Source organism: Pieris brassicae, chromosome 4 (genome assembly GCF_905147105.1).
Source record: "Pieris brassicae chromosome 4, ilPieBrab1.1, whole genome shotgun sequence".
Taxonomy (NCBI): Eukaryota; Metazoa; Arthropoda; class Insecta; order Lepidoptera; family Pieridae; genus Pieris; species Pieris brassicae.
In genome coordinates, this window is record NC_059668.1 from 15,618,634 (window position 1) to 15,641,973 (window position 23,340).

A 23,340-nucleotide genomic window follows, 5' to 3' on the forward strand; every position below is an offset into this window, starting at 1 on the left:
GTTTGTTTGGAACGTTTGTGGAGTAAAGTTTTATTTTGATTGCGTTAATTAGTCCTTGGTATACCCTGGATATAGCTATATTGAATTACGATTCATCTTCGGAAGAGATTGTTTAGTTACACATTCATCCAAAACATCACTGTCTACAATTAATAAACAACCATAATAGTATCAAGCCATGATATGATTGTCAATGGTCCTAAACCGCACTATTGGATTTCTTGTTATCATTTTATGTGTATAGGTGACTTGATAACGCCTAAATCCTAAAATTACGCGTATGATCCAGATACGAAACTTAGTGCCAAAACTGTCTTCCGTACATCAAAAATGAATAATTAGTATGTTCAAATTCAAAAATAAGGACAAATGCATATTTACGACTTAGGGCAAATATGATTTATATTATAAACATATTCGTCGTTAGTCTTGTTTTATCAAATCACACGCTTAGAGCCTAGGGTTTGAATCTAAAACAGTAGCTTTGATTTTCGATGCTTGACAATAATTAATGGATAGATATATGTTTGCTACATTGTTTACTTTTCGAGTTTTCTTTATAGCCAGTTAAAATCAGTATTTAAATAAGTTCTTAAATTTGATTCTAAATTATATTCCGTAGGTTGCAATATAAAATTCTAGATTATTGTATAGTTTTCTTTTTTACATACTAATGAAATCTAGTTTTGGACGTTTGTATAAGCTACTACTTTCATACGTATTTGTCTTCATTTGATGTTACCTTTATCTATTCTATATAATACTTAAAGCTGAAGAATGTTTATTTATTTATTTACAAAAATACATACGATAATGTCGATGTCATAAAATTAAATATATAATATACACAATATCGCTACTGTGAATTCACTCTGCGAACATATAAAGATGTTGATAGTTACAGGACAGTAAACGTAGAGTATTTGTAAACGGGAATCTGTGCAACAGACTGGTTCTCACCCTTGGAATCACAAATTACCTAGGCCTTCGCATTAGGTGCAAAGAAACCGAGTTCTAACACTTGGGATAACACCACCCCCCGCAAGACATTATATATATAATAGGCCAATTAAAATAAGGTCCATTAGAGTCATGAGGAATGCACCCAGCACCCTAACACCGATGTTTAACTGAATTAGCGAAGTTGAATCGGGGACAACATTTCCATAAATCGTAAGCAATTTCCGTGTAGTTACCAAGAAAGTCCAATTTCATTACTGATACAACATAGAGTAGTACACCATAACAATTCATGGAAATACAAATTGATAATTAAACATGTTCGATAATAACTAGAGTAGGGTTAGATTAGCGGTTAAGTATTTCTCAGCGTTCGAAGTTTGAACCCGACAGTGCATTGTTATTTCTACACTTGCGGTTAGGTAAATTAATAATCGCGATTTGATCTGTAAGTTACAGGATACGACATGACTTATTACTTATTTTTGTATAAATATATTCGTAAATAATTACTATAAATGGTACATACATCCTTGAAAGTGTATTTTCCGAGTTTTATTAAGTATGCTAGAAGATAGCCACTTTTAGTTATCAAAACATTATAGATTCAGCAGGTCTAGGATCGTAAATCGAGTGTCAAGGCCCGCCATTTCTCACTGGGCGGTCCCGACAAAATAGGATCGTCGTAAAAACGTCTGGTTTTTATAACAGGGCTTAAGCAAGATATATAAGTTTATCTAATTGCAATTAGTGAGCAAATATCTGGAGTCTGTTGACTAATAGACATTTTTAACAGAGTTATTTCACTTATAAATAAATTATTAACTAGGCATTATGCCAAAACTAAAAGTATTCGAAAAATAACGACAAACTTAAAAATAAATTGCATTTCTACCAAAGGCCATAGTCGGAAAAGTGTTTGAGACAATAAAGGCAAGCCTTTAACACCTTTTAATAAAATTTAACATTACAGATATCGTAAGACATTCGTCATCTAGAATACATTCTATAAATACAATATTCCAGTCTATATGTATATGAGGCATATCATAAATATAAACGTAGTTTTCTACTTACCTTATTTATAGGTATATTAACGTATGCAATAGTTGTTTTCATCAACAGCTCAGTTTCCTCACATGGCTTGCGTTTTTTTTGTCTAAATTTTCTTGTTGCGATCGAACCCCGCATCTACGTATGATAAGTCCGTTAACTAAAGTAACTAAAGGGATGTCAAAAATAGCATCTTTAGAATCATTCATGTTTTTAAGGCTTATAGCTTATGTACTTATTAGACATAGTAGAATTAGAAACATTTATTGTAATTACGTTCATTATTTACTGAGAAAAAAATTAAAAAGACGCGACCTTCAAGCTGGACATCAGTTTGTGTTAAATCTATTTCGTGATTATTTCGTGAATATGAAATATTTTTCAATAGCAAGTAGGTGATAAGTCAACTTCACAACAGTCTAAGGCATGTCGGTCCTCACGAAGTTTTTCTTACTTGCGATGTGATGTGATAGATGCGCACATACATAGAAAGTCCGTTGGTGCTCGGCCGTAGTTAGAACCTACGACCGAACGATAATCACTGGGCCAACACTGCACTAAGAACAAAACACACGACTCCAAGTCGTTTTGATAGTAATGAGTAGATATAGATGAGAAAACCAGAATAAGACGTCCTGTAAGGGCTACGGAATATTTTTTGGAATTATTTTTGTAATGTTGAAGAACTTGGTTTTACTTAAACACAATCCAATAAAGTAATTACTAAAGTCGACAAGGGCGTAACGGGATAACGGGAGCTTACGTAAGTATACAAGTTGTAATGAAAATTAACAACATAATTTAATCGTACCTTGATTGAAGATCTTATATACCTTGTCCTAAGTCGCAAAGTATTGAAAAAATTATGACATCACTAAACTTATTACTTAATTTGTTTAAGAATTTTTCTGCAAATAGGTACAAAATTAGAGAAAACATTAATATACATATTGTATAAAGTAAAGCATAATGATAAAATTAGTATAGGCGGAAAAGTCATTTACGTAGCCCTCGCAGAGAGCAGAGGAAATTTGTATTTACTTAATGCAAATTTTCGCTGATACTCAAAGAGACGGGTGAGCAAGCCACGTCGTATGTTTCGCGCATTGAAGCTCATTTTTAATACAAATATTTACACTCAAGAAATTACAGGTTTAATTATTTATGTATAAATCTTCCATATTGCGAACGAACGTGATACTATTTGAAGTATCGCAATACAAGTACGTGCGAAAAAGGAACGTTTGAAAACTCGTATATTATTCAGTGAACCTGATAAGTTTATAAATTAATGAAATAAAAATAACTTTTGCTCGTTGGTTCATGTCCACTTTAGATTGTAAGACAATATAAAACAATATTTAATTATATAAGAAAAAACAAAAAGAATGTGATTTGTACCCGTAACAAATTAGGATTATCAAGTGATTAGTGTGTGATACGGCTAACGATAAACTGTCAGTGAGGACAGCACCGGCACGTTTTGTTTTGAGTTCAGCCTGACGATTACTATGCATCATCCAGTACAGTTTTTGCTCAATACGTGAATACATGTGCCGTGTATTGTTAACATTGGACGTAAGTTTGCTAAAGTTTAAAATTTTGACGTGTCTGTTCTTAAATCTCGGACACGATGTAAAGGAATTGTTGGTGAGTGATTTTATTATTAGTTACAGCAATAAGGTTTCATATTATGTTGTTATTTAACTAGATGATGAAAATCGATACACTAATCTCTGAACGTGTATGTTTAAAAAATAATTACAAAGTTGAACATTTACGCCAGATGTTTTTAAATAGTTGTATATCTTTTAATTGCGGCTACGCGTAAACTGCTTAACGAAACATTACTATTAAAACTCCTAGACTAAGAATTAGAGCATCATCAGCTGACATCCTGCTTCGGAATTTCTGTAACTTTATTAGGAACTGAAGTTCAGAAAGCAGATCAAAATGTGTGCTGGTTAACCTCCGTATGTATCAATCTATTTAATAGAATAATTTAGTCAGTGATATTTTAAAATTTAAATACGGATTTAATTGTAAATATAAATAGTATATAGAATTACTGGAAAACGAAAGTACAGGAATCCGTGAATATGCAAACTGAAAAGCAGAAGGCCGGCAGAGTCTCTATTTAACTAAAATTAACTTAATTTCAGAGTTATGCTTGCGGCTGTTTCAAGTAACTATAAAATATTTAGTTTTTCTACGTAACATCCAGTTATTTTAACTATCAAGGCATAAATCAAGTAATTTACGTTATTTTTCATATGAATTACATCAAAAATTACTTTTAAATATAACGATATAAATTCTTACCTATACGATTAAGGATATCTATAAAAAGCATATAACATAGAAAATCACTCGGAGGCACATCAATCTATTACATAAAGATTATATAATATCCCTAAACCACTGTTTAGGCCTTGCCTTAGATTCTGACATCTGTTTCATTGATAACATTTCTATACGCTGGACAGAGATCAGCTTTTTTAAGTCTAAAATATGCCAGAATTCTTACAGTGTTTTATTTTATAGTGTGTATGAATTAATGTAAATTCCGCTATGAAACATATGGTGTGCCACGTATATTTTAGGTCCGATCCCGCGACCTTATCATATAGCATTAATTAAATAGCAGAAGTACAAAATGCCGTTAATTAAATCCCATTACACAGGACACTGTCTCTCAATTACAATACAATGGAGGAAATATACGGAAAACGGTGATGAAATGCTTGTCACGAACTGCATTTAATTAATTGCAAAAATCATTATATTATCTATTCGAGATCTTTAATTCTTTGTATTTAAATGTTTTTTGTTAGATAAATTACTAAAATAAATAATTAATATTTTTTATAAAGTGTTGTTCTCCTATTTCGTCTACTACTTCCCGAGGAAACTTTTTAAATGTTTCGTTAATTCCATGTTGTGTGGAGCATGATGTCAGGTTGCAGCACCTTCCTCATTCCTATTCTCTTTTACAACTTACTCTATTACTAAGTAAAGTAAATACTTTGGGGGGCGGAGTGTCTTTTCGTACGTTTTACACCCTTGATTTATCAATTAATGTAAATTTTATCTCATTTTTTAAAGCATAAGCGTACAAATGTTATTTATATTCATAAATTTAGACCTAATTTATCCGGATTGAATGGAAAATGTTATTAATTAGCGATTCGTCGCTTCTTACCAGCGTACGCAATAATTATTATCTTCGAGAAATGTAAAAAACGAACATTTAATATGTTTTTACATTTCTCGGCTCCTAGTGACGGGCCATCAATACAAGCGCTATATCAGATCACTTTATTATTAATCTACCGCCGCATATTTTTCTGCGTCACTTGTTAAAGCGATTACAACAGCACATACTCGTAGTAGTACTGTATGGAGAGTGTATGTATTTTTGTTAATAAATAAAATAAATCAATGTTATGAATGAATAGTGGTATGCTATATGAATCTACTTCATAACTCTTATCCTTCTGATAAAATTGGGCCTGTAATGATGACATCATACGTCGCCATTAAAATCCTTAGGTAAATATTTTAAAGACTCGTTGTAAAACTTAAGAATTATCTATCTCGAGAGAATTAAGAAAAATATAGATAATTTGAGTTACAAATCACAGCACCAAACATGGTATTCACGTTTTTGAAACATAAAACAAAGTGATGAAATGCGGTCTGAAAAATAACGATTATAGCGCAAGTCGAGTCGATATTCAGAGGCACTAACGAACGTTATCAAACGAATATCAGTATTTATCGCTCCTTGATAATGGTCTAAAAGCTCACTGCTGTGCTAACATATATTTCGTCACTAGAATGATTTCGGTAAAATAACGGGTATTGGGCCGTTCAAGAAGAATCAAGAATACATAAATTGTTATTACGTTATTACGTAAATAATAAAGTCAATATTTACTGTTGACGTAATCACCAAATTAAAAAAAAACTAATAATACTAGAATGGCTCCTATAATTATCTGCTATACTTATAAAGTATTAAACGAAATATTCATCTACAATAATCTATTTTGCTATACAGCGAGAAAATGCTGCTAGGTATAATGTACACTTCCACAGTGACCAGACTTTTAAAATTTATTTTAAGTTTCTATTTATTTTAAATAATTATTATTATGTGGGTTTGTAAATAATAGACTAGTATTTAAATACGTTTATATTGACGTTCATAAGTTTATATTAAAAAAAACAAGTAGCGCTACAACCTTTTTAGGTCTGGGCCTAAGATTCCTTTATCTGTTTCATGATCATTTGTCAATCTAATAGGTAAATTCTTGATCAGCCTCCTGTGCCTGACGCAGGCCGTCGGCTTTTTGGGTTTTTGACCGATCGAACATAAGTTAAATGAGCACAATGATAGAAAATACATTGCTGTACAGTCGGGGATCGAACCTACGACTTCAGGGATGAGAGTCGCACGCTGAAGCCACTAGGCCAACACTCATCTCAAGTTTAATATAGTTAGCAATATACATAAACATGAAGTATCGCATTCTGCAAAGTTTATATATTTAAATATAATTATATAATTCTTGTCACACTCTTAATGTACCGACACTTTCTGGTGGGTCACTACTCTATCAATAGATAACCGAGATACAAAATAACCGCGAGTATTAAACCAAATCGTAGTTGTTACATATTTTTTCAGACGTTAGTTCCCACACTAAAGCCCTCCTTTGTGTTAAGTTCAACCTTTGTTTGTAATACATTTATATTAATGCAACGAGAATCTCACTTTTATATTTTAACGCTGTTTGTTCAGTTCTGGCCAGGTCAACTTAGAAAATTAATGTTTTATGTTTTTAAGTAGCCGTAAACATAATACTAACCGAATACCTCTATAAAACAAATGTTTTTTAAATTATGTCTCGATTTGTAACTAAAAATAAAATAAATCAATCAATGGCGCTACAACCTTTTTAGGTCTGGGCCTCAGATTTCAGTATCTGTTTCATGATCATTTGTTAATCGAATAGGCAAGTAGGCGATCAGCCGTCTGTGCCTGACGCACGCCGCGTCGTCGACTTTTTGGGTCCAAGGGAAGCCGGTTTCCTGTCGATGTTTTCCTTCACCGTTTGAGCTTATGCTAAATGCGCACATAGTAAGAATATCCATTGGTTTACAGCCGGGGATCGAACCTACGACCTCAGGGATGAGAGTCGCAAACTAACACCTTTAAATTTAAGCCGCTAAAATTCTTGATATTCGCCTCGGTTATCTGATAATTAAATGCCTTAACAACTGCTATTGATGGTGAGGTTTTTTAGCTCGAAGGTATGCCGGTTTTCTAACGTTGTTTTTTCCCTACAAGTGAATGTTGAGTGCATACAAAATAGTCCATAACTGTGATTTTAACAAACGCTTGAGAGTCGCACGTCGAAGGTACTAGACCAACGCTGCTCGACTGCTCCTACTACTACAGAATTCTAGAATCTGGAATTCTCAATGGGCTACAAGCCGGCTGTTACGTAAGATAATTATTCAGACGTATATCTTTACCAAATAAACATCTTCTATTGAATTTTGCTATGTAAATACATCTAAAATCAATAGGTGCGTTGAACTCATGTTTACAAGGAAACTGTACATCTTCCACGGTACTCAGCTTCCATTTTTATTGGTCGAATTTACGTTGCTTTTATATTGGTTTTACAAGTCCACAATAATAAATGTCTCTAACTGTAAATACGTTTATATTGCTAAAATCGTGAAAATCAAATATCTAACCACCATAACTTTATGGTAACCTTTCGAAATTTCGTAATTCTAAGAAAATAATCTGAGTTCACTTTTATCGTTTTCACAATTTTTATATTCGTAAACTAACCATTGGACTTAATATATTTGCATTATTATTGTAGGAGTTTAAAGATGTTAATTACGCAACGAGTGTGTTTATGTGATTCCCAAAAATAAGACGCTCACCAAAAAACGTGGCAAGAGTTGGATAATGTTACCTACTGTGTTACCTATGTTGTGTCTGACGTGACGATAATAAGTTAAGCGATACTTAATTGGAGCTACTTAAGATTCTCTAGAGTGAGTAGAACTATGCAAAGTTAGTAAAGATTAAAGTGAATTGTTATTAGTCTTATATATATATATATATATATATGTTATTAATATTATTTATTTAGGGACGGTATGATATTTAATTCTCGGAATTTGTATAATATTTTAAATTTGAAGCTGAGACCTGAGTCACGGAGTTTGTTAGAAATTAAAAGTAGGTTCTTATCATAGAATTCTTATGGTCTACATAATTCATACTTATAAAAAACACAAGAAGTTATACTTCTCTGGCATAACAAGATTAAAACCTTTTCAAAAATGTTATTCTACATTTGTAGAAAAAACTACACTAAGGGTCTGTTTCACAATGTATGGATAAAGTACCAAATAGCTATGGAACACATAAATTATTTGAAAGATAAAAGTTCCGAATAATAAACTTCGCCTTTCAAACGCAACAATAGTGTTTATCTACCAATAAGTAATAAACAGCTTATTTCGAACTTATGTAGAACTTATCCGTACATTGTGAAACAGACCGTAACAATAGAAAAAAGGTATTAAATACAATGAAAGTTTTATTATAACGCATTATCTAGTTAAATAAAGTTTATTTAAATATCACAAAATAAAATGTTGACTATAGCTAACTTCAGGGTCTCGGTTTTTTGTGACGGTGTGCGCGCGCATCGTAAAAAATTACTCTTATCATTTTTCCCTAACGCGCCAAAAGAAGTATAACTTTAAAAATAGCGTTTTTGAAAATATTTTTTTTTAGACAAGCTTAGCAGCGGTCGTCAGATAGTAATTTTATACGTCTTGATATTTTAAAGTTGATCGCTACATTTGATTATTGTCAATATCGAGGGTAGAGTAATATAGGAGAGTGGTGTCGTGCCTCTTCAGCTGATTAAATTTGCTGTCTTATATCGGTAATGGCAGCAATTTATTTTACAAATAGATATTATTTCACGACAGGTGATAAAAATAGTAAACTAATACTTTCATATAATTATTATGAGTTTTATTTCTTTACGTTATTCAGTGGTCAAGGAGGTGAGGTGAGGCAGGTGAGTCACTAAAATAAAAGCAACGTTAGTAAACCCGAGATGTGACCTTAAAGGAAAAAGCTCTTCATGGACGCCCCTAAATTATCTCAGTTCGTACTGGCAGCATATTCTATAAAACGGTAAACACTGCTGTTAATACAAAAATAATTTCGTATTTGGCCAGGACTATCATTACCAACCCTTTAGGAACACTCATGATATTCACAGAAGATACAAAGGGTTCTCTACGCATGCTTTTAACAGGCACAGATCTAATAGGTTTTTATTATTTACAGAGCAATTGATCAACCAAGTGACCATACAAATTCTTGAAAAGATATAACAATTCTGTTACAAATATTTTGAGAATGTCAATAATATGCTGATACTGTAGAACGTAGTATGATGAAAGGTTCAATTTCATTAGCTTCCTATATTAAGACGATGACAGATGACTAAGAACATAAGCATATTGCCGACTTGTTTCTAAAAACTGACATTGAATTTTAGTATAATATTGTATTTTTACAGTAGAGATATTTTTTAGTTACCTCGATATTTATTCTTTTTTGCGATTAAGAATGAGATGTTTTTGTATATTAACGTGCTTCATTACTGCAAAGAAAATAAACAACAAAGTAAACAATATTTCAGTAAAACGTTTTCGTAATTTGTCCTGTCAAAGGAAGTTATCACGTGAGTGAGGGAAAATGAATTACCAACATATTGTGTTAGGGCCTATACATAACCTTTATGTTATATTAAGACTTGTTTTGATACACTTCAAACATTAACAAAATTGTATCATTCATAATTGTATATTTCAGTATCATCCATACTATACAATAAAAATGATGAATTTACACAAATGCAAAATTGATAATAATTTAAATTGCCCCATAATACTAAAGAATAAAATAAACGTTTCAATGAAGACACATTAACAATTTATTTATTACTTTTTTATATCATCACGCCTCTTCCCGAAGGGGTAGGCAACGGATCTCCACTTGATACAGTATTGAAATCCTCTCCCGTTTCGAACGTAGTCGAAGGACTATCATGACTTTCATCATGCATGCTCGTAGGCTATTTTAACTTGTCCCTTCTCTAGTACCTCCATAATTAAGTTATCCAGGAGGATTTGGTCCTGGGATGTACAACAAGTCCTACCCAGTCCGACTTCACCATTCACGGTTGCTTTGTAAATCCTACTTGTCCGGGATACTACTGTACTAATCCGGGAGTTATTCTACTCTCATTCTTTCTCTGCCACACCCGATTATCACTACCGTATGTTAACGTCAGGATAGGCACTCCCTTATGTTCCTGTAGCCTCGTTTAAGATTTATTGCATACACATAAAGGAATGTAACCCTCCATTTAGTCTATTCCCAGCATTTACTCGTCTTTCTATATCATTGTGATACTTTCCATCCGGATTAAACATACATAAGTACACGAACTATCTATCAGAATATTGCATACAGTCCTATTGACACCTCTTTCAAATACCTTAGATTTTGCTTTGCAAAATAAACATAGTATTTTCATCCTCTTAACAATCAAAGCATTTTTCATAACTGTTACCAGCTCCTGAAATACTTTCCCCAAAGACGCAAAAATTAATTAAATTACATTTATTGAATAGAAGTATTCGGTCGACCGATATATTCGGTCAAGAAAGATATCGAGACAAAACTGTATGTTAGGGACCCAAAAAATCGGTGGCGTGTGTGAGCACACATGGTGATCTGCTACTTGCCTATAAAAAATATCAACGTATCTGATGCAGAAACTCGAGGCCAAGGGTAACCCTTCTGATGGGTTTTTAATATTAAAAGAGTAGCTTTATATAGTTCGCTTGCTACCAGATAATAACAAGTAAACTCTATATTAAGATTTTATAAAATTTAAAGTCACTGAAGATTTTATTTAGTTACATTTATATAGAATTTTCGAAAGCCGAAAATAATTCTTTGAAGAGGTCATACGTTATACTAAAAACATTAAGTAATAGATTGAAAATATTCTTTTATACGATTTTCTTTGTGAATATGTGAACTCTTTGTGGTTAACGTGATACTGTAACGCGCTATTGAGCTTTATGAGACAACGGCGTAAACATACAGTATAAAATCGTCTGGGGTGGCAGATAAATCTATATTGTAACTTGCCAAATCCTCCTTCGTTTACGTTATGGTCTTAGGCCCGTGTCCAAGGATAGAAATAACAATAATTTCTTGCAGATTATTTAACAAATATTTTCTTTTCTAGTAGTATAAAATATAATTATGTTTTTGTTCCCGCGGGAGCAGAAACTCTTGGGCCACGGGGTTCAAGTGCACAAGCACTAATTAATTAGATTAAGTGGGCGCCTGGTAGATGGTACCGCTGACGCCAGAGCTGGTGATTTCCTCGCTCAACGCACAGCTCGTGGTCCAGGTATGGAGGTGTATGTGAGTCTAATAGTAATTATTTGCTTTATATTTGATATTCTATGCGTTTAGTTGCTTACATATTCTACTAAAACAATAATAGAATCACACTAGACCTTGAGAGAATAAATGCAATGGTGGGATTTTGGCAAGATATTCTTTAAGGAACATCTTTTAAAATTTTCTAGTAAAAAATAGAGCAAAACTTTATAAATTTTATCAAATCTTTAATACAATAACCATATTTTTTTAACTAGAGGCAAGTAGCTATCATAAGGACACTAAAATTGTGGTAATTTTAAGAAATGAAATTTCCTGTTTGATAAATTAATTCAAAACGATTATGTCACTTGTTTACTTATTATATTTTCCGGGTAAACTTTTAATAAAAATAACTTTTTGTTGTATAATTACGTAATTAACGTGGTTAAGCATGAAATTTTCAACTTTGAGATCTTGCGTTTGAGCTGCGACTGAGTATGAATAGAGTTTTCTTTGTAAACAATTAATACTTGCCTATAATAATAATTATTATTATTTATTTAATTAATAATAATTAACTAATTAATAATTTGTAAGCAAAACATGAGGAAATTATCAGAAAAAACCAATTGTCTCAGATTGCTGCATCTGTTTCGTGGTCATTTGTTTTTGAAATTGGCGAGTGGTGAAGTTGAAGGCTGCTTCAGTACCTGACAAACACCATTGACTATTTGTATCTAAAACATGTTGGTTTCCTCACGATGTTTTCTACCATCGTATGAACGAGTGTTAAAGCAGACAAAGTCTCAAGCTGCTCGCCAAGACTGCTCAGGAAGTCATCAAGCTTTACACTTAAATTTCTGTAACGTGTGCCAAGCCCACGTACCCATTTGCCTGTACAGAAAAAAAACAATAAAAAATATATTTATTCATATTGGTAACTATGAATTACTAACGTCAATATTAAAAAATATTAAGGGCAATAAATTTACCTTTACTATCATTTGCCAAATCGATACGTTTTATTTCCCCAGGAATTGGGAACTTGTTTCGGAATTTGGGAACAAGAAACTCTTTGCCACCCTAAATCTCCAAATTCGTGGTTTATAAGGAAAGGAGTATTACTGTAATATTTTACGGAAAATCCAGAGTTTTATTATGTTACATTTCGTGATGATTCTTACGTATTTGTGAGGAAAACGATTGATGACGTGAAGCTATGTCTAGCAGAAATTGCAATTCATTCATAAATTATTTCATTCATATGATATTATTTATAAACAAGTTGTGAGTTATAGTAATGTTAGTTAATTAGTATTACGTAGTATATTAAAATTTTTTCGTCTGTGTTTTCCAGTTACGTTGCAATTTTTTTATAAGACATAGGCTAACAAAAATTATTGAACGGATGTTTAACGTTTAAAACTCACGATTCATTCTTAATGTGTTATTGTTTAGGAACAGAAAGGGCTAGCTGTACAGTGGTCAACAAACGTCGGTAATTTGGAAATTGAACGTTGAATGTTGAATGAAAACATTCCTTGTTGTCCTTTTACTTACAACGCTTACTTTATTTCTTCTTCGTGCAATATATATAATTAAAACTTTAAATTAGTTTTATAGCATCAAATATATAACTATATATCATACCTAGTGACTTCGATGTGACGGTCTAACTAAAATAGACATCAGAAATAATTATACAGATACATCGATCTATCTGTTAAATCTATCTGACGTTAAAACTATATGTATAGCTTCTTAGTCCTTCGTATGCTATGCTTGTTTGTATAGAAAGGAATATAGAGATCTAAGGGTTCAGAGTTTAGACTTAATTAAGTAAGACCTTCCGTATATTAAAGACGTATTGGATTTTGCCCTACGGGAGTCATATTGAGGCTTACGCAAGTCTCAATACCAACTTGAATTTACACACATCAGTCACGTAGCCGTATCTGGGGTCCGGTTTACGCTTCATTTGGTAAGGGACTCATATATTCGACGCCGAATTACTTCCAACTTGGGATAAATTGTTAAAGGACACTAAAATAATATATGCACATTTTTCTACTATTACACCTCTGAGAGAGGATAACATTAAAAAAAATACGTGACTACGAAGGCAGTGTTGCACCGTGTTGTTTAATCTACTAAATTTTTTAAATCACATTTAAAGAGAATTGTCGTTATTTTTAAGACACGTAAGCTACCTCTGAGTAATATGAAATCCTTTTTTTTTTAAATTACAGGTCACATAGGCTTGTGCTGTGGACTGTGTCGAGTGACGAAGCTCGTGAAAAATTGGATTCCGCTCCACTGAGCTTAGTCATATATGCTCATATCTTGTAGGGTTAAAATACCCTCAGACAAACATTTACTTGACGTTTTCATTAATTTTAAGCTAGTTTATAGCTTAAACAATAGGTTAAATTTAAAGTTAGGATTAATTTAAAGTTGAATATTAGTAAGTTATAATTTAAACGTTGCTCCTCAAAAATGTCGTCCCTGTGGCAGTGATGTCGACAAGCTAGGACATCACGGACTGTCATACCAAAATGCCATTTCTCGACACATGCCGCACTTAGCGATGTCATACGCCTGTTCCTTGCCACCGTCAACGTGCCAAGTCTGAGCCGACTGGTATTACAAGAGACCGGACGGTATGACTTTGATTCCATGGAAGATGGGCCGGATGCTGGTATGGGATACAACCTGTTCAGACTAGCCCCTTCCCATCTACATGGAACTAACAACAGAGCTGGTGCGGCTTGTGAAGCGGGTGAAAAAACTAAAGCATGCAAATACAGGGGTCTAGGCTCTGAATATGATATTTTCCAATTTGGTCTAGAGACCCTTGGTCCGTGGGGTCCTAGCGCTATAAGGTTTTTTGAGGAGAAAGCAAAAAGGTTAGTCGACATCACAGGAGACCGAAGAGCTAGCAGCTACCTTGGACAAAGAATTAGTCTATTTAGGGACTCCTTTTCATAATTTATTTTAGTTATTACATTTTAAACATATTAGTTTTATATATAAATTTATGATAGGTTTAAGTAATTAAATATATTAAAACATTATTAAGTTTTATGATATATTAAATATAATTTTAACATGACATTTATATTATATATTACTACGTCCTACTTGTAATGTATACATTTTTATAGAAAACGCTGATACGTATTCTATACTTAGTCAGGACATAAATACTTTTACAATTAAAAATAAACAAAATATTACATTTGAATTTCGAATCTGTTATTTTTATATGATTGTTCATTGGGTTTCCTCATTTTGGCGCCAACGCATTGTGCAATATTTTGCGTTATTAAAATGGAGTATGGTGATAAACAGAACCGAATCACTGTGATTGCATTACACAAAGTAAGTATGGACCCAAATCCCATTTTTAAAAATCTTGGTATTAGAAAAACATATGTGTACCGGGCTATTTATAGGTACAACGAGACCTCCTCAGTCTACGCAGTCTTGGTTGGAAACAAACGTTTTGGACTTCATCAGAGCTGAAGACTGGCCGTCGGCTAGTACCGATCTTAATCCGCTGGATTATGATTTATGGTCAGTTTTAAACTTGCTCTAAACGCCATGAATTTGGAGTCCCAAACAATCCGTACGATTGGCAGTGTAGAATTTTCCCATGGAAAGAGTGCGTGCTGCTATTGATAACTAGCCTCAACGTTAAAAGGACTGTATTGCAGCCAAATAGCCACTATGAATAAACTTATTAATTTGTTTTATATTTATGTATTAAACTAACACACCGTAATCGTAATAAATGTTATTTGCAATGAACATTTTTTATCTTTATTTCAGTATTTATGTCAAGACTAGGTAGATTAGGCTAGTAGCAGAAACGATAGGTTTTCACGTCTTGAAAATATTACCTTCAAGAAAAGCCACAAGAGGACAGTAGTATTAAATAAAATAAAGCCTTATTTCTCACGTCACATTATCTGTTGTTCTTCGGTTACACCGCAGAGGTCGCTCAAACAAGGTCAATTTCAATGGATCATTCGCCTTTCACAAAACAACTCATGTTATCTCGATACATTCATTGTAATTTGAAACTTATTGCATTAACAAGCAACCTACAAGACTACTATAACTGGACCTTCTATATTCATAAATTGCAACAAGTTTTAGCAATTAACGAATTGAAAAGTTTATACTTTTCTTAATTAATATAATTGACTTAATACTCACAGATGATACGATCTGCAATTTGAAGAAGAAACTACATTAGATCTAAAAAAAAACTTATATATTTAATAAGAAGAGTATAAGAAAAATAAATATAAATATGGCGTAAAATGACTTTGTAAGCCTCGACAGCACCAATTTATTTAGCTTTGATATTTATTTAAATAGATATTCAGTCTTGAGTGACACATAAATTTACTGAAATAGGCTCGCGATATATTTTCTTTTTATCGTGTATAAATATTAATGATTTTGTTTACTGACGAGACCTTTCATTTCGCTTCAACTTTAGCAATAACTTTTTATGAACCAACTTATGCGGGCTTTTTAATTGATGTAATGTCACGTGTTTATTTTATTACTCACCTGATTTTCAGCTGTACGATGCTACATTTGATACTTTATCTTTTGTGATCTACGTAATGAAAGTAAAAAAAGTATATATTTTTTACTTTTATTTAAAATAACGATTAAAGTAAAATACGCCTTTCAGTATATAACTAAACTAACTTGTAGTATTGTCTATTGTTAAAATAGCTTTTATTCATTAAGAAAAACACTTTTTGAACATAGCTTTAATTCGCTTGTATATAACTAACTTGTATATAATATTTATTGAATTGAATTTTTAATTATTTAATTTCTTTAATTATTACAATTTATTCACTCTTCTCACATGCCTCATTCAAAATAAATTTAGCTCCATAAATAGAGATTTATTCATGTACCTAAAGCTTAATAATTGTTCGGTATAAAAAATATGTTTCATTGGCATTCGATAAAAAAGAAAACGTCTTTATTATTATAATCCTAAATAATATTTGAGAACGTGTTACAAATATCCATATTGCTCCTGGAATATATCGTTGGTTCAAGTGAATTTGCAATATCTAGAGGCTGCTTACCCACCTAACAAACACCATTACATTTACCTATTATATAATGTATTTCTCACTTCCCTGAATATCTTATATTGAAAGGAAATTCCATTCACTTGGCTTTGTTGGAACTAAGCGCTTCATTAATTAAGTTTCAGTTGTAGAAGCACCATTTCAAATATGATATTTTAATTAAAATTGCTTTGCTGATGCCACTTTTTGACACGACTCTGTGTTTTTCTGGTAGAACATCCCACATGTTACTATATCAGAATTAAGAAATACTTTAGTGGTAGGGTCAATTAAGCTAAGTGCTAGCCAAGTGGATAAGTGTGCCATTCCATTAAACCCTGTGGTAAAAGAAAATATCACACAGAAACCAGCTCGTCTTAGACCTAAAAGTCGATAAAGTGCGTCAAGCACGGATCGCTATCTGTCGCAGACGCAGAAATTAGTTGCAGTACACATCAATTAGGGACCACAAGGCAGAACAAAAAAATAATTAAAAAAGGGCACTTAATTTTCTAAATTGCTACAGTTTTTTATTTATGTCACAAAATATGTTACCATTACGAGTCACCCCAATGCGGCAACAATTTGCATTTATGTTACCTACAGAAAACAACATCAAAAGTACGACATTTAACTGTAAAAGATTAAAATATTCATAAAATACATAACACTTTCTACCATGATACGAACTGACAACTGATAAAGGAAACTTTTTGTCAGTTCACTCAGCGGACAATTAAAAACGTCTGTTAATCTAAAGAGTTTATAAAGTATTTCAATACATTGTGTCAGGTGTGCTCTTTTCAAAAGGTTAGTATTGGCTGAGGGTACGATCAGTAACGGCTGGAGATGTCAGTTATATTATTATAACTGGTGAACAATTTTATATTGTGATAGATGTTTAATTTTTTGTTCGTAAACTTAAGTATACACAATTAAAGCTTTAATTTGAAACAGGTTGAATATACTTTCTATAATGCAGAGACAAATAATTTCAAATTCTTAAAGTCTATTCAGACAAGATGTAACAAGTCAATGCTCTCGCAGAACTTTCATGAACTTCAGTGAACTTTAATCAAGCCAGCTCTTACGTTAATGACTCCAATGAAATCTCAACTACGAACATATTTCATTCGCTCTTTAGTACTCGAGTGTAGGTACCTTAATATAAAGTGAACAAAATGAAAACTATTATTTAAAAGCTAACAGCTCAGTGCCAGAAGGGCCATTTTGTGTTTACCATGTTTTAAGTGCTTAATTTGTATAAATATTATGTAAATTTTGATATCTAAAATACTATAATGTGAAATTTAAAGTATGTAACCCAATACTGAGGCAGACATACAGTTTTTAAGTGCGTAATATCTTTAGTAAATAAATGTTACTTGACCATTTCCCCGGGTTAGAATATCCAGGAAATCTTTACTTATTTAAATTGACCTTGGCTAATTGAACTATACAAAATAAGCGCAATAAACTGTGCCTATACATGATCGCGTATAAAGAATATACAGACTTCTTATTTGTACAAAGTTCTAAATTACCACATTGATTTGAAATTTTCAGTTTTCGTATTACGTGTATAACGGTAAATGTGAACATATTGATATATGATCAGTATTCAAAATACATTGCCTTGTATTCGCTATGAAGGTATTCTTGTATTTTGTAATCTGCTTGTGCATTGTTTTTTAATTGAATCAGGTCATTAATAATCTCTCAACTTTTACTTAGAAAAAGCAAATGAGCTTATGTACCAGCATGCTGGATCTGTGGTAGCTTTCAGGCAAAAAATATAAGAATTCAAATTGTTTATGACTTGACTATATGTTAACAAATGACAAGCAATATATACAAAACATTGAAATAGAGCACAATCTATCAGTTGCCAGCTACAACAGCCTTTTATGCACCTATCTAGTCAAAATATTTAAAAAGAATCGTGTAAAATACAGAAATAGTGCATAGGTTTCTCTTACCTTAAAACTTTAGACGATAAAGAAATTTATTTAAAATTCTTGGAAACCTAAAAATCAGACATAAGAGATGTTGATGATGGCAACGTAGACAAATATTATGACCAAATTAAGACTTAACCGAAAGCTTAAAAGCCGTTACTTTAAACATTTAAAATAGCTATAATCAAAGAGGTTGTCAAATTATATTAAAAAGATGTAGAAACGAGTGGACACATAAAACGCATTTAAGCAGTGAAAAAAAAAATGAACGAACTATGTATAATAATATACTTAAAGGGATGAAATAGGGCAACAAAAATCACAGAATAACCAAAACTAGTTGTCGAAAAAAGGTTTTACTTAACAGAATCAAACAATGGAAAAACGTATAAAAGCAACAAAATATTCTCGATCGAAATTTTAGAGGTAGTGACTAAATACTACAATGACTTATATAGTCGTAAGCATATATGGAAGGTAACAAAAAGTTTCGTAGCACAAAATAACACTTTCTTGACTTAAGAACGATCAGTATTGGAAATTTCACGTCCATTGAATTTGTCCCGAACTACATATACCTAGGGAATAAAATATCGTTAACTTATAACCGACATGTATGAAAATAAAAATATTAAATAAAAGAAATAGCGGGAAAGACAGGAAAATAGTAGCGAAAATTAGAAGAAGGTGGAAGAAATTTGAGAAGAACTTCTTCGGAGGTCGTATAATAATATTAAATGTAACATAAACTTAATGTTATTTAAATTATAGTATTCGAATAAAGGCTATTTTAATTTTATTTTATTTATTCTCGCATAGTTAAACACCTGTTGAAGGATTTTTAAAAAATCATAAAATAAACATTCCAATAAACAAAGTTGTGTACTTCAACTAGTACGACCATATTTATCACAACGGTCCTCACAAATCTTTATAATTCAGGGATTCATTTGATATTCAATGAGCGATATACTTTGGCATTCAGATGAATGGGTTTCACGTTCCAAATATTCAATCTACTCATATAAACCACAGAATGAGTAGTTTGTTTAGAATTTTATAATTATTCTATAATTTGTAAGAAAAACGACGAAAATTCTTACCTCTGTTTTATCAGCTTTATTTTTTCTCCCGATGTTTTTTTCCACAATGTTTTTTGTTTACCGGTAATTTGAAACCTCGTAGCATAATTGAATTTTTCTTGCAAAGCACTTTTTGGCCTGACCTTTTAAAACCCTATGTAATGAAATTGTTTGATGCATTATTTATTTAAGAGAATAGTTTCTATGTTGATCTTATTTTGTTCGTTTAACGCTCGTATCTTTGTACTTTTTGTAATGTAAGTCGGATATCAACCATCAGTGTCTACATACGCTATATTTGGGTCCTGTTGACGTATCATCACTATGTTTTCTCTAATTGTTTAAGTAAGTACAAATAAAAACAGCAATCGCCTAATACAATTAGTCTTGGATTAATAATAACGTACTAAAAACCCCAATAATCTCCAATAACGGGTGCACGTTATAAGTGTAATCTTTAATTGAAGGAAAAAGCACATAGTTTTCCTGTACATAGTTTTGAACACGGTCAGTACTCACGCGAACTCTGAGATGAACGTACGCTTGACAATTTTCCGAGTGAAAGACTTTTCACGATACAACTTCTATACTGCATTGGATATTGATGCAAGGTTCTAAGTTTGATTAAAGTGTGAATTTAATATGTTGTATTGAGGTAAGTATGTCATAATTCAAGATTTTAAACTACATAATAATGATTTGTTTGTACTGTTATCCTATTTGTTTAAGCTGAAATTTTCGGTTAATGTACAAATGAAGGCGATGTTAGTTACAATCTAGCATTTTTTTAATGTTATTTATTACCTTAAGTAGATGTCGCGGCAACAGCTTGCTGCGCTTGCATCGCTAATAGCGATTTAAATAGGTTTGAGTTTTATTCTTGAGTACTTTTGTATGTATGCAATGAACAAACTCAACTGGGGACCGATATAAACCTTTCACCATTTAATTATTCTTGAGAAAATATGTAAATAAATAAGTGTTCTTGGCATAAGAAGCCCGATACGGTGATGAATAAATTTGAAAATAATTCTATTTATTTTTAGTTTTTTTTAAAGCTTTCCAAAGCATGCAGTTGTACCAATTTTTATTGAAAATTTGTTTCATTTTTAATATTCCTTCTCGAAATATCATAGTTTAATACATTTTTTTTAATATCTACGACATAAATATGTAATTTAGAATTACGTTGCCAATATTCGCATTGAAATTGCTTATCAAATGATTCTCATGTACAAATGAACATTAAAATATTACACAAAAAAGTTATACTTACAAATTGTAACATCATTCAGACTGCTTCTGACATGTTATTAAACGCTCGAAGAATATCGATTGTGGTGTTTATCAAAGGCTCGAGTTGTCTCTGATTGCTGGTTGACGATATTTTAATTATTACGATGTGTATTATTATCATTACCCGTCAAGTACTCGAGGCATAACAATATTAATGATAATGTGCATAGTTATTAATTTTCCAAATAAATATAATATCTTTCAATTTGAACATACAGATTAGATGTCTTATGTTGCGTATAATATATTAAAATATATTTAATCCCTAAATTTAATGTAAAAGGCTACGTCGTAGCTCTAGTTTACGCTCTGTCGTAGTACTCTCTATTTCATTAGCACGCATTTTGAAGATGTTGTACAGAACTAACACACTACTGACTTTATGAATATACTTCGCTTACAATTTAGATATTTTTAGTAAAAATAGTAGAAAAACAAATGGCACTGAGTCTGTCACGTACTAAATTATTAAACACAATTGTGTCTTTAACATACATTGTTATAGACTTCGTTAAGTAAATGAAATTATTTGAGTTTGAATTAAATTCACATACGATATTATTATGTTCAGGTGCTACACGTTCCACTAATGAACTGCTGCTGATAAATTCAATTATTAATATTCCACAATTCCGTATCGTTTTTTGTTAATTATAAGACAAATAAATTATCAGTCTTCTGTCAGTGCCTGACGATTTTTGGTACTATCTAGAGTTTCCTCACGTTGTCGATCACCTCCAAATCATCATTCATCGTGATGGTACGGCTTCTTCTTCTTTTTCTACGGGTAAAAATAGCACGAATAGGCTTAGGGCAGTGCACGGCTCAAAAAAAGATGGCGGTCTGGTCGTCTTGAAGATCGCCACGCTATCGGAGATATAGAAGAGAGAATTCCCAATGTGGAGCACGGCTAATAACATGCCTATGTTATTAGCCGCACACTAAGTAAAACGAAAACCAATCATAATAATAAAAAATAAACGCCCTCCGTAGGTGTGATGTGTGAACATGTGTAATTCGAATATATTACGGCTTTTAGTAAACAATAGTAATTCTAAGGAACTTACCTTTTCGTTCGGAACGTTCGAGCTTTCAAAAACAGAAATAATTGCATTGACGTATACGAGACGAAACTATCGTAAAGTTAGTGCTAGTCTCAGAAGTAGGTCATATATGTCCACGGGACTGTTAGAAACATTCGCAAACCTCAATCTATTTATTCATAACAAAGAAGAAGTGTTAGAAAGTATATTCTGTTCTATTGACTACGGACCGTCCAATTAATTTTTTTTACGCAGTCTTCTGACGAAATTCTCCAGAATAATATGTAAGGTTAATTAATTTGCAATTTACTTGCTCTTCTGTAATAATGATAAAGTCTTCAAACATTTATAATTATCTCAAGCATTTGACAACAAACTTACGTTATAGTACGTATACGTAGTATTCTATTGTATATGCATTTTTTATGTTAGTTTGCAAGTGAAACATATTCAATGCCGGATTTAGAGGTCGGGGGGCTCGTTACAACAAAGGCATGGATGCCTCCATTCCTTTGTTGCAAATTATTTTACAAATAAAATGAATCGAGTTTTTCAGTAATAATTTATCCTGCAACCAAGTACATATTATTGTATTTATTTTATTATTAAGTAGTTTAATTATGAAGTATCAATTGTGGGGCCCCGGTTGCCCTCCTCTAAATCCGGGGCTGGTCATATTGTTGCTGCACCTATCATATTATTATTAATACTTGATTTATCGGTGAAGGAAAACGTAATCGTCGGATGTACGAGGAGGCTGATTTAAAAAATTGCTAAGGAAACAGAACAGCCAGTTTTTCTCAATTCAAAACTTTAAATAATAAATAAATACAAATAACAAATTTCTTATATCAAATTAATATTCCCTGCATATTGTTTCAGACGGCAATGGATTCGTATGAAGAGGACTTATTAACATAAGGTGAGTTCATTAGAACTGTTAAATTATTTATCACGTAAGTTTAACACACTAATTCACTTTCGACTTAACTTGTGCGAATGAATTCTAATAATAAAGTTTCTATTGTACCGTATTATATGAGTTTGAATATAGTAAAGGCGTTACTGGAATTAGTATTTTGAATTTCTTGTAAAAAAAAATAGTTGCTGGGAGACAAAAAATCCAGGTTTTTTTCTTTCTTTTCATATTCCATATGCTTCGTGGAAACTTTGAAAACACGGGTGTCATATTAAATAATAATTATTACTAAGAACTAGATAGTAAACTCGACGGGAATCGTGTTTCGATGATTAACACGACGGGTGGCCATTACAGTCCTAATTGCTATATTTGTTAATGTAGAAACAATTTCA

The 23,340-nt window shown here is 32.0% G+C and overlaps 1 protein-coding gene across 2 annotated transcripts in view; it reads left to right on the plus strand.

The window, feature by feature from the left end:
* Positions 1–3,544: 3,544 nt before the first annotated feature.
* Positions 3,545–23,340, plus strand: part of LOC123708464 (adenylyl cyclase 78C) — a 62,058-nt gene continuing 42,262 nt past the window's right edge. Inside the window, exons 1-2 of one of the 2 annotated variants that reach the window (XM_045659181.1) lie at positions 3,545–3,663; positions 22,909–22,948. The gene's annotated coding sequence lies outside the window, so the exon portion shown is untranslated. Of the gene's footprint in view, positions 3,664–20,225; positions 20,343–22,908; positions 22,949–23,340 lie in introns of those variants that run through there. The other variant, XM_045659182.1, reaches the window with a different exon arrangement.